This window comes from Athalia rosae, chromosome 2, assembly GCF_917208135.1.
Source record: "Athalia rosae chromosome 2, iyAthRosa1.1, whole genome shotgun sequence".
NCBI classification, from domain to species: domain Eukaryota; kingdom Metazoa; phylum Arthropoda; class Insecta; order Hymenoptera; family Athaliidae; genus Athalia; species Athalia rosae.
In genome coordinates this window covers 25,867,101-25,880,940 of record NC_064027.1, presented here as the reverse complement: position 1 = coordinate 25,880,940, position 13,840 = coordinate 25,867,101, and the positions used below count along the sequence as shown (strand labels likewise).

The window sequence follows — 13,840 nt, the reverse complement described above, 5'->3', positions numbered from 1 at the left end:
CCGCCATTAGGTAGTCGGAATATGTATTTATTACGTATGTACATACGTTACGCCAATATGTTTCTACTTTTTTTTTTACAAAACTTCGAGTTTCATCTGACCTTCTCTCGCTGTCTCTCTCTCTCTCTCTCTCTCTGTCTTTTCACGCGCGAAAACCACCTCGGGCCATCGCGAGATTTGTCCGTCGAATCGTCGCCGTATCGCCAACGATCGAGTAACACGTGTCTCTTACACAGTCTTCCGTTTTCCGTCAATTCCAAATTTGAAATTTGCCCACTACCTGGTCGCGCGATGGACGTATTATCTATATCCGACACACCGTAGCAAATGCCGATGGAAAACTTGAATAATATCGCGAGAGAAACAAGAGGAATTAGTCTCGCGTTACCGGTCATATTACAAACCGCTTTGGGAAGGATTGTCTCCCGGCGAAACCGGCTAATCCTTTCTTATAAAGGGACGAAAATTTAGGCGGCAGATGGGACCTTCGTAAAGGGCACCTTCTTCGCCCGTGCAACGGGTGGACTCGGACACGACCGTGTGATGCGAGGAATGCGATTTCTCGCGTTCTTCTGTTCGCCGCAGCTAAGCGGAAGGATTCCTTAATTGGACGTTTGTCAGGATATCGGCTCGGTGGTCCCTTTCGGCCGGAGGGGGGGGGGGGGGGGGAAATAGCTCGGGTACAACGCGGTATCGGGGTATGTATGTACATAAATTTTTTCGCTAAACTAGCGGCGAGGGTGGTACAAGCTAAGCTAGCCGGTCGAAGCGAATCGAAAAAAACGAAGAGGCGAAAATAACTCGAATCTCGAAGAACGCGGCGTCGCGCCGAGCCGCAGTGCGCGCGCGATCCCCGAGAGAAGGAGATAGCTGAGAGGAAGAAGGCGAAGAAGAAAAAAGTACGAAGAGAACGAGACGGGGGTGGAAGAAAAAGAAAAACAAAAAAAAAAACAAAAACGAATAAACGCGGACAGAAACAGCGGCGAACTACGCTCAGGAATCGCAAACGGATTACGAGGACGAGGACGAGGACGACTTGTCCATGCGACGGACACCCCGTGCACAATGGACAACAATGCCCGGTTGGTGGCGGGTGGTAGTATTGTCCGTATACCGTACACTGTAGTATAACTGTCCATTCCCGAATAATAACCCCCACGGGCAGGTGCAACGCTATGAATTCCGTCCTCTTTCATTATCCAACCTGCGCTGACGGGGGGAGCGAAAGCTTCGTTTTCCCCGCTACCGTGCTACGGCATCTGGTCGGTAATCTCTCGGGAAGTGTGATTTGAAAATTGTGAAAATTTGGCGAACGGTGGCCACGTCGACCGCGACGCCGATGGATTCGTAGGGCGAAACGATATACATACCTATACGCGGTTCGAGGTGATCGAAAATCGCGTGGCTTCGTCCCTTCGGTATATCGCAGTCATGCAGGTCGTATAGCGCCATTATAATACGTATACCGCACGGCGGTGCCGAGGGTCGAGGAACCGCGCACGGGTTCGTACTCGCTTTATTCATGGGATATCTTCGTTGGTCGGTTTTGTTCTTCGCGAAGAGAGAAGTAAACCTTGTTTAAAGTCTAGACACAAAGTTTCTCAACCTGGAATTATAGCGGTATAAGAATGAGAGAAGAGGACGTTGGGCCGGTAATTAACAAAATTAGCCGTAATTAGAGTGCCGGGGTAGGCGAGGCGAGTCCGACCGAACGCAAAGGCAAAGGCAAAAGTAAAGGCGAAGGCGAAGGCGAAGGCGAAGGCGAAGGCGAGGCGCGCGGTTTGTCCCTTCTTATAACTCCGCGCGCTAAGGAGTCCCGACACGACCGACGAGAACCGAGGGTACCTTATATACCTATACGCCGGCCGCCGCTACGGTGCAGGAGAGGAGGACGACCGTAATGCGTGTGTTTACGTGTGGCGGGGGCCCTCCTAATCACCGACCGACGGTGTGCGGGAACGACTCCCGCTAAGGAATTCCCGCGTCCGCGTACAACATTATACATACATACACCGCCGAATAACTTTCACATGTATACCTAATGTAGCTCCGCATTGTAACGCCGCTCCATTCGACGCATCCTGCATGGCGTACCGATATACGCGCCCGAGGGATCGATGTATACCTACACCCTCCCGTTTCCAGGAATCACACCGAATCATCGAACGAAATCGAGATAATCGCCGTACCCCGGTGCGAATCGGCGTTAAAAGGATTCGTCGATTCGCTCGCGGACGACGCGTACGAAGAATCATCTTTGCTCGCCAATCTTTTTTTTTTCTCGCTTTTCTCACCGCATCCCACGTACTTTCCGTACACGACGATTCTTACGGACATTTTGTCCAAACCGCGTCGCTCGGAGAGCCGAAAGTCAGGGGTAGGTATATAAAAGTCGAAGGCGCCCGGCTGTCTGGTCTTTTCGGTCCGGTTATATTTCCCCCCCCCCCCCCCGCGCGCGTCACGGTCAAGTTTTAAAGTTACGTGTCGACGGGATAGGCCAACCGATTCCCGGCAACCCTCGGGACTCCGACGTTCCCCGGCGGGCGGCGCATCCCTCTTTATGTACATTTTTACCTGACGCTCTTAGAATTCCCATTCACCTATTCGCCCGCTCTCCTAGCGCAGGCTCTTTCTTCTTTTTTTCATCCTATATTTTCAGTCTCCTTTCGCTTGACCCGGTGGTGCTACTCAAATGTTTCTTTTCCTACCTCGATTCTACTCGGTTTCTTTTTTTCATTTTTCTTTTTTCTTTTTTTCCTTTCTTCGTCCCCTCCCTCCCACCTAGTTTCTCAGTTTTGATAGACGATCTACGCGTACGTGTATAGGTACTGGGTTTCCTCAAAAAATTCGAAGTGACCGTGCGGTATACGCACACCTACAATATACCTGTTGGAAATACATAGTAGGCCTCGCCCAAAACTATCCCATTCAGACGGTGCACAGCGAAATAGGAATATCAACCGGCATCGGCGAACTTACAACTATACTCGCCTCGCAGATATATCCGTATTATTCCAGTCGAGTTTCTTTCTCACCCGAAGAACAATGATAATTTCAACTCATAACTTTGCATTCCGAGCGCTCCGGCGGCGACCGGACAGCGGCCGTATTCCTCAGCGGACCCCCTTCGGGCTTCCACCCCCCCGTCGAGCTTTTTACGCCATTTCTCATTCCAACGTTATTTCGAGATCGTTCGCACCGTGCTACCAGATCGTCACAGTTTAACTCTCGGTTTATATTTTCCCATGGTGTAATTCGAAGGGGAACGGTTACAGTAGGTATACCCGGCGGAGGATCGCTACCGCGAGACGGTGGTCATCGTTACGGAAAAGAGGTAAGCGCGCGCGGTGCCTAGCGTTCGTACTGCACAGTTCCGTTCGACACGTTCCGCTTCCTCTTCTTGTACGGCAGCTACTGCTGCTACTACTACCACTACTACTACTACTTCTCGCTTCTTCTTCTTCAAGTTTATTTTTTCATTCGACGTATACATGTGTTTGGGCGTTCAACCGTTCACCGTTTTATGTTATCTCGTCTACATGATCGTATAAGCCTCTACGAAACGCAACTTGTCAGAGACTAACCGGACTCGACGAATACTTGTACTCTTGTATATCCCCTAACGTAGGAGATGCACGTATACGTATACCACACGCGCTGCGTTACGTACGTACGTTACGTTACGTACAATATAACGCCGCGCCCCGCTTACACCCGGTGTTGTTTGTGAGTCGGTGAGTTTTGCCGGTGATGCTTCTGCCGCCGCGCATACCAGAGAATCACGGAGCGTTTTGATGACCTCGTAAAACTGAAGCGAGCTTCTGACGTACAATTCTCTACGCTACCATCTACGCGACTTGGAATATACGTTGTATAGGTGGGTGGGTAACCTAAGGCTTAGCCAGCCAGCCGGCTTCTCGTCGTTCGTCTCTTCTACGGCTCGCGTATCCGTAAGTCGTTCCCTTATAGCGAGATGCGACGCTTCGAGTCCTACGCAGGTAGCCGATGGATATTGTGGCAGCAGACGTGGATAGTTTCTGTAACGCGCATACTTCGGGTTCGCAACGAGGAAACCAACCGATTTGAACAAAGGGTTTTTTTTAAAAAAAAAACGGTGCCCAAGATCACGGACTCGTTGTACCAACGATATTCAAAGTTTGATCGATTTTATTCGTCCACTATTTCTTCAATCGATCGCGAAAATCGAGTATAGATCGCAGACCTTTTCGTGATATTTTATTTCGCCCCGTATATAAAGTCCGAAGAAAAAAGAGAGAGAGAGAAGAAAAAAAAGAAGAGAAAGGGGCAGAAAAAGGTTTCGTGTCCGGGGTGGTTGTGTGTGTGTATATATATATATATATATATATCTGATGTATACAAGGGATGGATGGGCGACTGCACGAAGTCACGTGGTGCAGGTTGAGTTTGTGAATGGATAGACCATAGAAGATAGTAAAAAGGAAGAGGGAGATGAAAAGAAAAAAAAAAAAAAAAAAAACGAGCGGAAAGAAATCTTCCGTTCACTTTTCTTGCGCCCGGGCAGCCAGCGTGAACGTCAGGTTTGGAAACTCACCCCTTTGCTTCCTTCGCAAGGTCTCTCTTCGCGCGAAACTTCGTCAGCACGATTCGCGTTTATTAATTTCTCTTTTTCGCTCTTCTCAACGCGATGCCGCACTTCACCCTTAACAGTTAAATTTTCCCTCATTTATACGAAAGGGACAGAATATAAGCCAGTCGAAAGCACGCGCGTCGTACGTTATACGTATACCCGCATATTGTCGTATGCATTGCGGTCGTCGTATATACAACGTCAGATACGTACGTACGTACGCATATGGTATAGCTGTATGTGTTTACACGTCTATGTACCATATACACACGTATATATACCTAGTTTTGGTCGTTCCGCACCAGGTGGTCGTTCGCTTCGTGACGCGGGGGAAAAACTTTGCTCCGATCGTATCTTGTCTAGGTCAGTTTTTTTTCGTCGACTATTTCTTTTTGCTTCGAGTTTTTTTTATTTTTTTTCCCTCTTCTACTTTCTCTATTCCTGCGCATCCCCGTCCATACCAGTGATATAAAAAAAGAAGGAAATAGAAGAACGTGCCACATGCATCGTATAGGTTGAGGATCTGTTGCGAAAAAGGGTTACTTCGTACGCACGGTTTCTTGCATTGGAATTCGTCAAAATATTGAACTCGAAGCGCAGGATGAAGAAATTTTCAAAAAGGGACGGGAATATCGTTTGTTCGCGATTTAAATGATGAAAATGTTGAAGGTATTCCTTCAACGCCATACCTACGTTTCCACTGCCACTGTTATAAATAGGATTGTAAAATGAAAAAGAGCTCCCGAAGGGAGGCTGTGTAGGTGCGCGGTGTATGTGGCACACAGAATCTTCAGTGGGAAGGAAGAGGGCGTGGAAAGAAAAGGAAAACCGAGAAGACTGCTCGCGTTATATGGGAATAAAATAACGAGAATCGGTGCAAAAGAATCGTTTGAAATAAAGAAATATTTTTTCAGTCCCAGCTCGGTCCGCCCGCGTTTCACGTATAAGTAGGATACCCCGCCGCGGATGCGGGAGAGGGAGCGAACCCCGGGTAGGGGGGTGGGGGATGGGGGGTGGGGGGGAATATAAGGAGATGCGGGAGGGGTTGCACGGGGTGAGTGGAGCTCGCTCGGCGGTCTAGGGTGCAAAGAAGAAGCATTTATATTCCAAGGGTGGGCGCGTTCGTGTTTCTTCTTCTTCTTCTTCCTCCTCCTCCTCCTCCTCCTCTTCTTCTTCTTCTTCTTCGTCTTCTTCTTCTTATAGTCGCGTTCTCGTCGCCGCTGCAGGGGGGTTCGTTCGCCTTGCGCGAAGGTTCAGAAATTGAGGGGGCGGGGGGAGGGCAGGGGGGTGAATACCGAGGGTTGAGGTCCAAAGGGTGACGCGGTGGGGGAAGCTTATTAAAAAAGGACTTAAGCCTCCTCCTCTCTATGTGCTGCTCCCGCGGGCAGCAAGAGGAGAGCTCCGCCGCGGCGCGCGCTGTCTCTCCAAGGAGAGCGAGTGTATCTCCGGCTATACCGATCCCCATTTTACACCCCACCCACCTCCCCCCTCCCCCCACATCCCTCATTTCTCTACACACCCACACGCGTTCATTCTTAGATGCGTGTCGTACGTGTGTATGCTTATGGCGTAGGGTACGTAGGAGAAACACCGAAGGGAGGAAGGGAGCGGGAGTCTGAGGAGGGTGTCGAAAAAGGGGAAACGAAGGAATAAAAATAAGACGAAGGAATAGTAGTCCTTCTCGCATTATACGCCCGAAGGATCCACTCGAGCCTTTATACAATATATATGTATATATACATATATATATATTTTATATATTATCCAGTACAGTGCGACGACGCGACGTAAGGTGAGCCTGTTCCGCTATATACGCGATCTCCTCTCCCGAAGGAAGAAGGAACGAGTGGGAGGAGGAGGAGGAGGACGAGGGTTGCGCGCGTCCCGCTTACTCCAGTTTTCCGTCCCTTTCGCTCGCTGGAAGATCCCTGGAATTTTCTTCCTCGCTCGCGCGGAGCCGAGGAACAGGGAGAAAAAAGAGAAGGAGTGAAGGAAGAAGGTGGAGGTGGAGGAGGAGGAGGAGGAGGAGGTGGAGGAGGAGGAGGAGGAGGAGGATTATATCGGGGCACCCGAACCGGCCTCGCTCCGGGTAGTGGGGAAACGCTCGACGACGTCGGAGGTACGCGTTGCGTTTGCGGCGTCGGTTTTCGTTACGCCCACCGTCGTCGGAGGCACCGCCTATTTATCCCCACCCGACAACCCCCATTTTCCACGTCCAGGAACCTCGGCAATAGTGGGGGACGCGAGAATAACGGAGGGGAGGAATGTACGGGCGGAGGGGCGGGGAGCGAGGCAGTTCGGCAGCGCGACCCGACCTGGGCACATCGCTGTCCGGCCTTTTCTCTTCATTAAAATATATCCACACTATATAAATACAAAAACTAGATACACCGAATATTATTATATTCGTCTACGTGAAATTATATTATACACGAATATAAATAACGCGTGATCAACAAATAAATAAACAATTATTATTAATAAAAACATTGGTACATGAGATAACAAACGACGAAATACAGAACAAACGAAATTAATCGAATATGTAATATTATATTAAATTATTATTGTTAAAACGACCAACGAATTGTATCACCACCGGGATCGAAAGTTGAACACGTATCGCATGCATATATACATATGGACGGTGTATTACATGCGTAAAATCCGACGACCATCTGAACCGAATGAAAAAGTTATTACGATTATTTTGCTCTGACTTTTCACTCGCGACGTCATCCCCGAAAAAAGGACATTGGTTTTTCGTTTTTCATTCGATGCGTATGCGTGCTCAATACATGTGAAAACTGAAGAAGGAAAAAAGTTTCTGCGTAAACCCGAACGCGTATATACGTACACATATAAAACAAAAGTGGAAAGTTTTTGATTCTGTACACCGTCTTTGATTTTATTTTGATTTCGTTCTTTTCGTTCTTGAAAGAAATTTTTTCTCATCGGTTTCGTTTCGATTTCTCGTCACATCGTTCGGTTGTTACAGTTTTCGTTGTTGTTGACTAATGAAAGTGTGCAGAGAAGAGGAAGTTCTTTTATATCAAGAGGTGTGTTTTTAAATCATGAGGTATATACAGTATACATGCAATAACGACGAACTACACAAATGACGTATAAATAAATATCTCGTACGAATCACACCAACCGCGGCACACCCCCACCCCCCCAACGACCAACGTTTCAATAATTATTTTATTACAAACGATTGATTGCCTTCGGATTTCTGTATAGATTCGTCGATCAATGACGATCATTGATGTGTTTAAATTTTCGTAATTTATTTCGTAATAACAGTGATTATCATTCAGTGTGTGATCAAGAGAATGAAACGAATCATCCGATCGATCGATCGTCGAATGAAGAATATTTGTGTAAGTTGATAGCAAAAGTGGATTCTGTATTACGATAAACGTGTACCGGCAGCTGTAGCTGTTTCAAAATATCGTGAATATTAAACAAAAAAAAAAAATATAACTAAAAACCGTCGAGACAATTATACATATATTTTTAAAATCACTATACAATACTGTGGTTATCTATGATAGTTGATCAGGTTGATATAACCGATAAAACTAAAACTAATAAATCGTGAGACTCTCGGTAAAGTTCCTACTAATAGCAATTCGTTCGAATCACCATGTGTAAGGGATATTATGGTTGTACGCTGGTGAAAACAGTAATCATCTAAATTCCCGCTTCAATAATTAATTAGTGAATCGGTTGATTCCCGCGAGGCGCACCTGCTGTGTTATAGAAAAAAAAAAAAAACAAACAAGTCATCGACAACTGAGAAAGGAAGAAGGATCAAAAAATTTTCGTCGTATAAACCATCGCCGTTTAATATCAACATCGTCGTCATTATCAATAAATATCGATCGATTAATAAATATATAGTTCCAGTGGATCAAAAGTGGAGTACACGGAAATAAAGAAATTAAGGATTATTGAAAGTTCTCGTCGGCTCTACAACCCCCCCCCCGATTACGTATCATATGTGCCCTACGTAGCAGCGACAATGATTGTGAAACATTGAAGTAGTTGATGATAATGAAACGCCGCATTAAGTGAACAAAGAGAAAAATAATAGAGCGATAAAACAAGTGATATCCAATTATATTCCCATATAAATTGGACGTTCTCAGGATATGAACCCAGGTATGTGAGAAAGTCGAGAGATCGATTGTTTTCCACCATTTTTTAAACAACGCGTTACCGATTACCTCTTATGTTATAACTCAATCTCACGTCCGGCCACATCGTTCGCCAAATTACCGAAGAATCCGATATATTTCGATCATCTTTATCACGAGCAATTATTCACTATCCTGTATATACACCTATGTGAGCAGTTTACCTGTGATTAGGGAAGCGCAAAACTAGAGGAACCGCGACCTGCAGCTCGGTAGCGTGTTCCGATTTGCGGAAAAACTGCCGCCATGAATTCGCGCGATCCGTATCAATAAAATAAAACCCGGCGATTTCACGTGTCCAAGATTATCAACCAGGGATGAAAATTACACCGCTAATATCGCATATTACGAGTGACTTCGACGAAGATTCCGACGGGAACGCGCGACGCCGCGCGGCATTCAAATCTCCGGAATTTAGACGCGCCAAAAACGTTTAGCCGTTCATTTGCCCATACCGAGGCCGCTTTCAGCACCGCGTAATACGAAAGGGGAAAGATCTGTATGGACTCCATTGGACTGTTCTAAAATTGCAAAGTTTTCCTTTTTTTTTTCTCACAATTATCGTCCTCGTTTAATCGGATCATTTGGAATTATTTGATATCACGTAATATCGTAATGTGGACGTTTGGTGGAGCGAAGCGCGTAATGTGCAGGAAAAAAATAAAAATCTACCTTCCACCTTTATTTCTTCTTCCTCTTTTTCAAAAGATGCACTTGCGAGTCGTGAAAAAAAAGGTCTCGCTCAGAGTCGTCCTGCGGAGCAGGTAACATAATCTTATTCTTTTCCCATTGAAAATGATGTGCATTATCATAATCCAAGATCGTAGGCCACGTTGCTGCTACTACTGCATTAATATTCGTATAAATCTACCTGTCGTTTCCTTAGAAAATTTCAACGTCAACCTACCCTAACCCTGTACACACTTACGTGCTTACAACTGCGCGTATGTGTATCCAATTTTAATAATATCAGCGACCGCACAGGTGCCGGGGGGGAAAGAAAATAGATATCTCGAATAAAAAATTAGTTTTCTCGACGTTTTTTTATCCGCGTAATTCGGACCCTAGATTCTACCTCGTTAATCCATACAATGATTAAAATATATATGTAAACGTCCTCTCGGATCGTCAGGACGATAAAAATCCCGATGACCCGACAGCGGAATGTATAGAATTAGATTAGGTACGTTCATTTTACTCGTTTTCTTTTAATTCGATTCTTTTTTCTTCTACCAAATAGGTAATTTACCGGAATCAGATTAGGATTAGACGCGATAAGATCGTAGACTGCGGACTCTGACTTGAGCCACGCGACCAGACGAACGATACATTATTATATATATACACCACTTTGAAAATCCTTGGTATCAGATTTAAATTTCAACGATCGAGCGATCGTCGTCGGTGATCGCGGCGTATCTATATTTACTAAATAAAAAGTGTATATAGGTAGGTATAAAAATTCCAACCATATTCGATACATAATTCCGGTAGCTGCTGTATCTTTATGTATCTATATACACATATATACCTACCATACCTCGATCGTCAAATCCAATGCTGCTGAGACTGCATAGGCTTATTATGAAGCTATAAAATTCAAAGATTATAGTTTTCAAATGCAATTTAATCTAAAGTACCTTGTCACGCAGCGTTAAAAACCGTGGGGGGAAATCAACGTCTTCGAAACTTGTTCGGATGTGATATTTCTGTTTTTTTTTTTATTTTTATTTTTTTTTTCAACGCAATGCGACGAAATCTGTTCTGCCAGTAATTTGATAATCGCGAATGAAAATTGTAACGCTTTATAAAGTGATAGGGATCATTTTTCCGGGATGTTGTACGTCGCGCTTCCGGGTTCGCGACATTTTTACGGAACTCGCGATTCGTCGGTTTTATTTCGCTCCGATATCGCGAAAAAAAAGAAAAAAGCGAAAAATAAAATCCAATTCGAAAAATGAGTTCGCGCGGTTGAGAATATTCCCGTGTCGATGGTGGACCTTCGGAGTCCATGAGAGGAACGACGACGATGAAACGATGTCCTAAACGGACGTATATATGAGTCCATAGATAACACGTGCTTTCTGTAAATAGGTAATTAATTTAAACGATCGCTGCACGACGATGACTCGCGTTCTAAATCCGGTCTGGTTCATCTCCTCCGTCTCCGAACGCACTTCGTTCTACGTTTGATACGATTTTCTGTCTTCCTCTCTGATTTCAAATTGCATCGTCATTTCGTTCGACATTCGATTCCAGCGAATTTCAGAGTCACTGAAATACACAACCGTTCCGCTGACTAATCTTCGGCGTGTAACAGGCGCGGGGACTGTCAAAATTGTCATGTACCCGATCACAACATGACACAGACAAAATAGAGAGAGAACAGTAACGAACCGCGGACTCGACACCTACGATAATCGGCTCTAGAACAAAACTAGGAATTTTATTCCAGTCGTCAAATTGTCTATGATTCTGCGACGGATAATGTAATCGGCGACTGTCAAAATTGCCACGTACATATATCAATCGGTCACGGTACGTTACGATAAAACGGAAACATCGTGGTAACTTGACACCCGAGTAATGGGTTTTTTCAAATTAAGTTTCACTCGGATTTCGATGGACGATTCGGACGGTTTTTAATCGCAGAAACGTCACCCATCGATCCCGCGGACCTGCGTGATCCGCGAGTGTCAAAATTTCCGCGATTCGAATCGCGGGTACCCATCGAATTCCGATTCGACGTTCGATATCGGTAGTTTGGTCTATGCACAACACGGAGGAATTCGGGTCTCCCGTAGCGCCGATCCCTCGAAAATCTTTGTGAAAAATTTAGTCTGTGGCCAAGATTTTCCCCTCAACGATGATGCGGTACGCTTACATAATAACGCGCACGGCCTTATTCCGATATGCGGTAGCATCATCCTAGGCTAAAGGTTCTATTCACGAAGCGTACACACTGTTTGGATGTAACCAGCTGCGCGCGGGTGTCTGAATCATCGTTAGGCCAATAAATAATCCCTCTCTACCTCCCCCTTTTGCCCCCCCCCCCCCACCCCCCCTTCTGTTTAATCAGTCTTTTAGTTTTCTTATTCTTCGTTCGTTTCGGTCCTGCTCATTTTAGGTGCAATGTTTCGACGTTCGATTCTTCAATCCCCAATCAATAGCCATTGTTGTCGACGTCTGACGGGGGAAGGGGGGAGGGCGAGGGGGAAGAATAGGTGTCGTTCGGAGATCGGTATCTTTCTGAATAAAGAAAAAAAAAAAAAATAAAGAAACACACGTTTTTTTATTCTACCTACTAATTGAGCGCAAGGAAGAGACAGTTGACGACGCGGATTAAAATCAACGTAAAAGTATGCAAATGAATCCGAATCGCCATCCAAATCCGTTATCACAGTCCAGTTTCATATTTCGCCGGTCCAGTGCGTACCGTGCGTGCGTGCGTATACATGTAGAGATTATGGGGAGGACATGGACGACGCGATAAAGAATTAGAATCAATCGCAGAAAGTGTACGAAACAAGACCGAGTAAAAGTAAAACAATAAAATGAGATTTTTTTTTTTTGTTTTTCAAATTTATCATGTGCCGATCGTGTCGCGGCTTTCTACGCGCGATCGTGTCAAGGAAGAGAGAAGAAACGAGGAGAGCCGGGGACCCGAAGAGGGGAAACTCGCTCCGGACCGTCGAGAACTAGCGTGCGGAGCCCGATAGCTCCCTGGAAGGGGAGGATATTCAAATCAGTCGATTCGTTAGCTCGTAGGATTAATTTGCCGCGACACTATCGGACTCTGCCGACGCATTCGTTAGCAGGATTGTGCGTCGCCTCTCCTCCTGATGCCCCGCACTTATATAGCTCCGCGATATTAAGACCCCCTCATACACCGAATATGAATACCTGCCTAGGCTACTGCTGTACCGTGTATGTACATACTCGACTCGTAATTCGCCTACGTACCGCGTGTCACGATCCTCCGTAGAATGGAATCGAAAAGAACAAATCAAAATTTGGCGGCTAATGAAACTTACAACGGATGGAAATATACGTCTGTACGCAGTGCTCCTCGCTCCGAATAGTTGAATTTCGAAAATACAGCCACCACTCGGAGAATCAGATCATATTAACGACGTGTGCCCGATTATAATTGAAGTATACGATCGTTGGATTTTCAATTGAGATAAAATTTTAACAGATGAAAGAGATCGCGCGTGATTTTCCGTTCTCAGAGTATCTTGACGTTTCAGTTTCGGGAATGACCGTCCTCGACTCGGAGGGTAATAATTTCTTTACATTTATACGTATAGGTAGGTACGTTATGTATATTCGGATTCGAGAAAAGTTGAACAATACATTGCGAAATTTTAAATATATCGAGCGTTCTTGATATCGGAATTATTCAAATTTGGAGATATCTGTACGAGTATCTTCGATTCGAGAGTAAAAAAAAAAAAAAAGGAAGGAAATGAATCGAAGAATAAACGTTGGCAAAATATTCACGAAACAAGAATAGAATGATGTTCCTAATCTAAAAATTATTATTCATTATTAGATACGAAGAATATGTAACTAGGTATTGTTATATTCAAGGTTGTAGTCGAATTAGGAATCTGAATAAAACTCGTCGGGTACCTCTTGACACAAAAAATATATTTTAACTTTTTCCATCCGCAATATCTTATTCTTGCTTCACTTTACCATTATACTTGAACAAATGTACCTGATTCCGACGTTTATTCTATATACTTGCATTTCGAGGCTAGCCAATCAAAACCTCCGGAATCGAGAGTACTTACGCAGAGTTTTCTCTAATCAAAAATCGGAAATCCCAAATGAAATGTTGAAAAATATTATCGTTAATCAAGAAAATTGTTGATTTCACTCCCTTTGCGGTCGGATGGCGAATAATTTTTCTTTTTCTGTTTCTGTATTCGTACGACGTCGGTATCGCGACGGATTTATTCCCTTCTTCTCGGTACTAATATCCTGGCACGATGGCATAGTAGGCAGTAAGACATCCTCGGGG

The 13,840-nt window shown here is 45.0% G+C and overlaps 1 protein-coding gene across 5 annotated transcripts in view; it reads left to right on the top strand.

Moving 5' to 3' along the window:
• The window catches only part of LOC105687808 (zinc finger homeobox protein 3), a 178,073-nt gene that overhangs the window by 79,614 nt on the left and 84,619 nt on the right, over positions 1-13,840 (top strand). The window contains exon 1 of one of the 5 annotated variants that reach the window (XM_020853415.3): positions 6,920-8,776. The exons of the other annotated variants lie outside the window; for them this stretch is intronic. The gene's annotated coding sequence lies outside the window, so the exon portion shown is untranslated. Of the gene's footprint in view, positions 1-6,919; positions 8,777-13,840 lie in introns of those variants that run through there. 5 annotated transcript variants of the gene reach the window in all.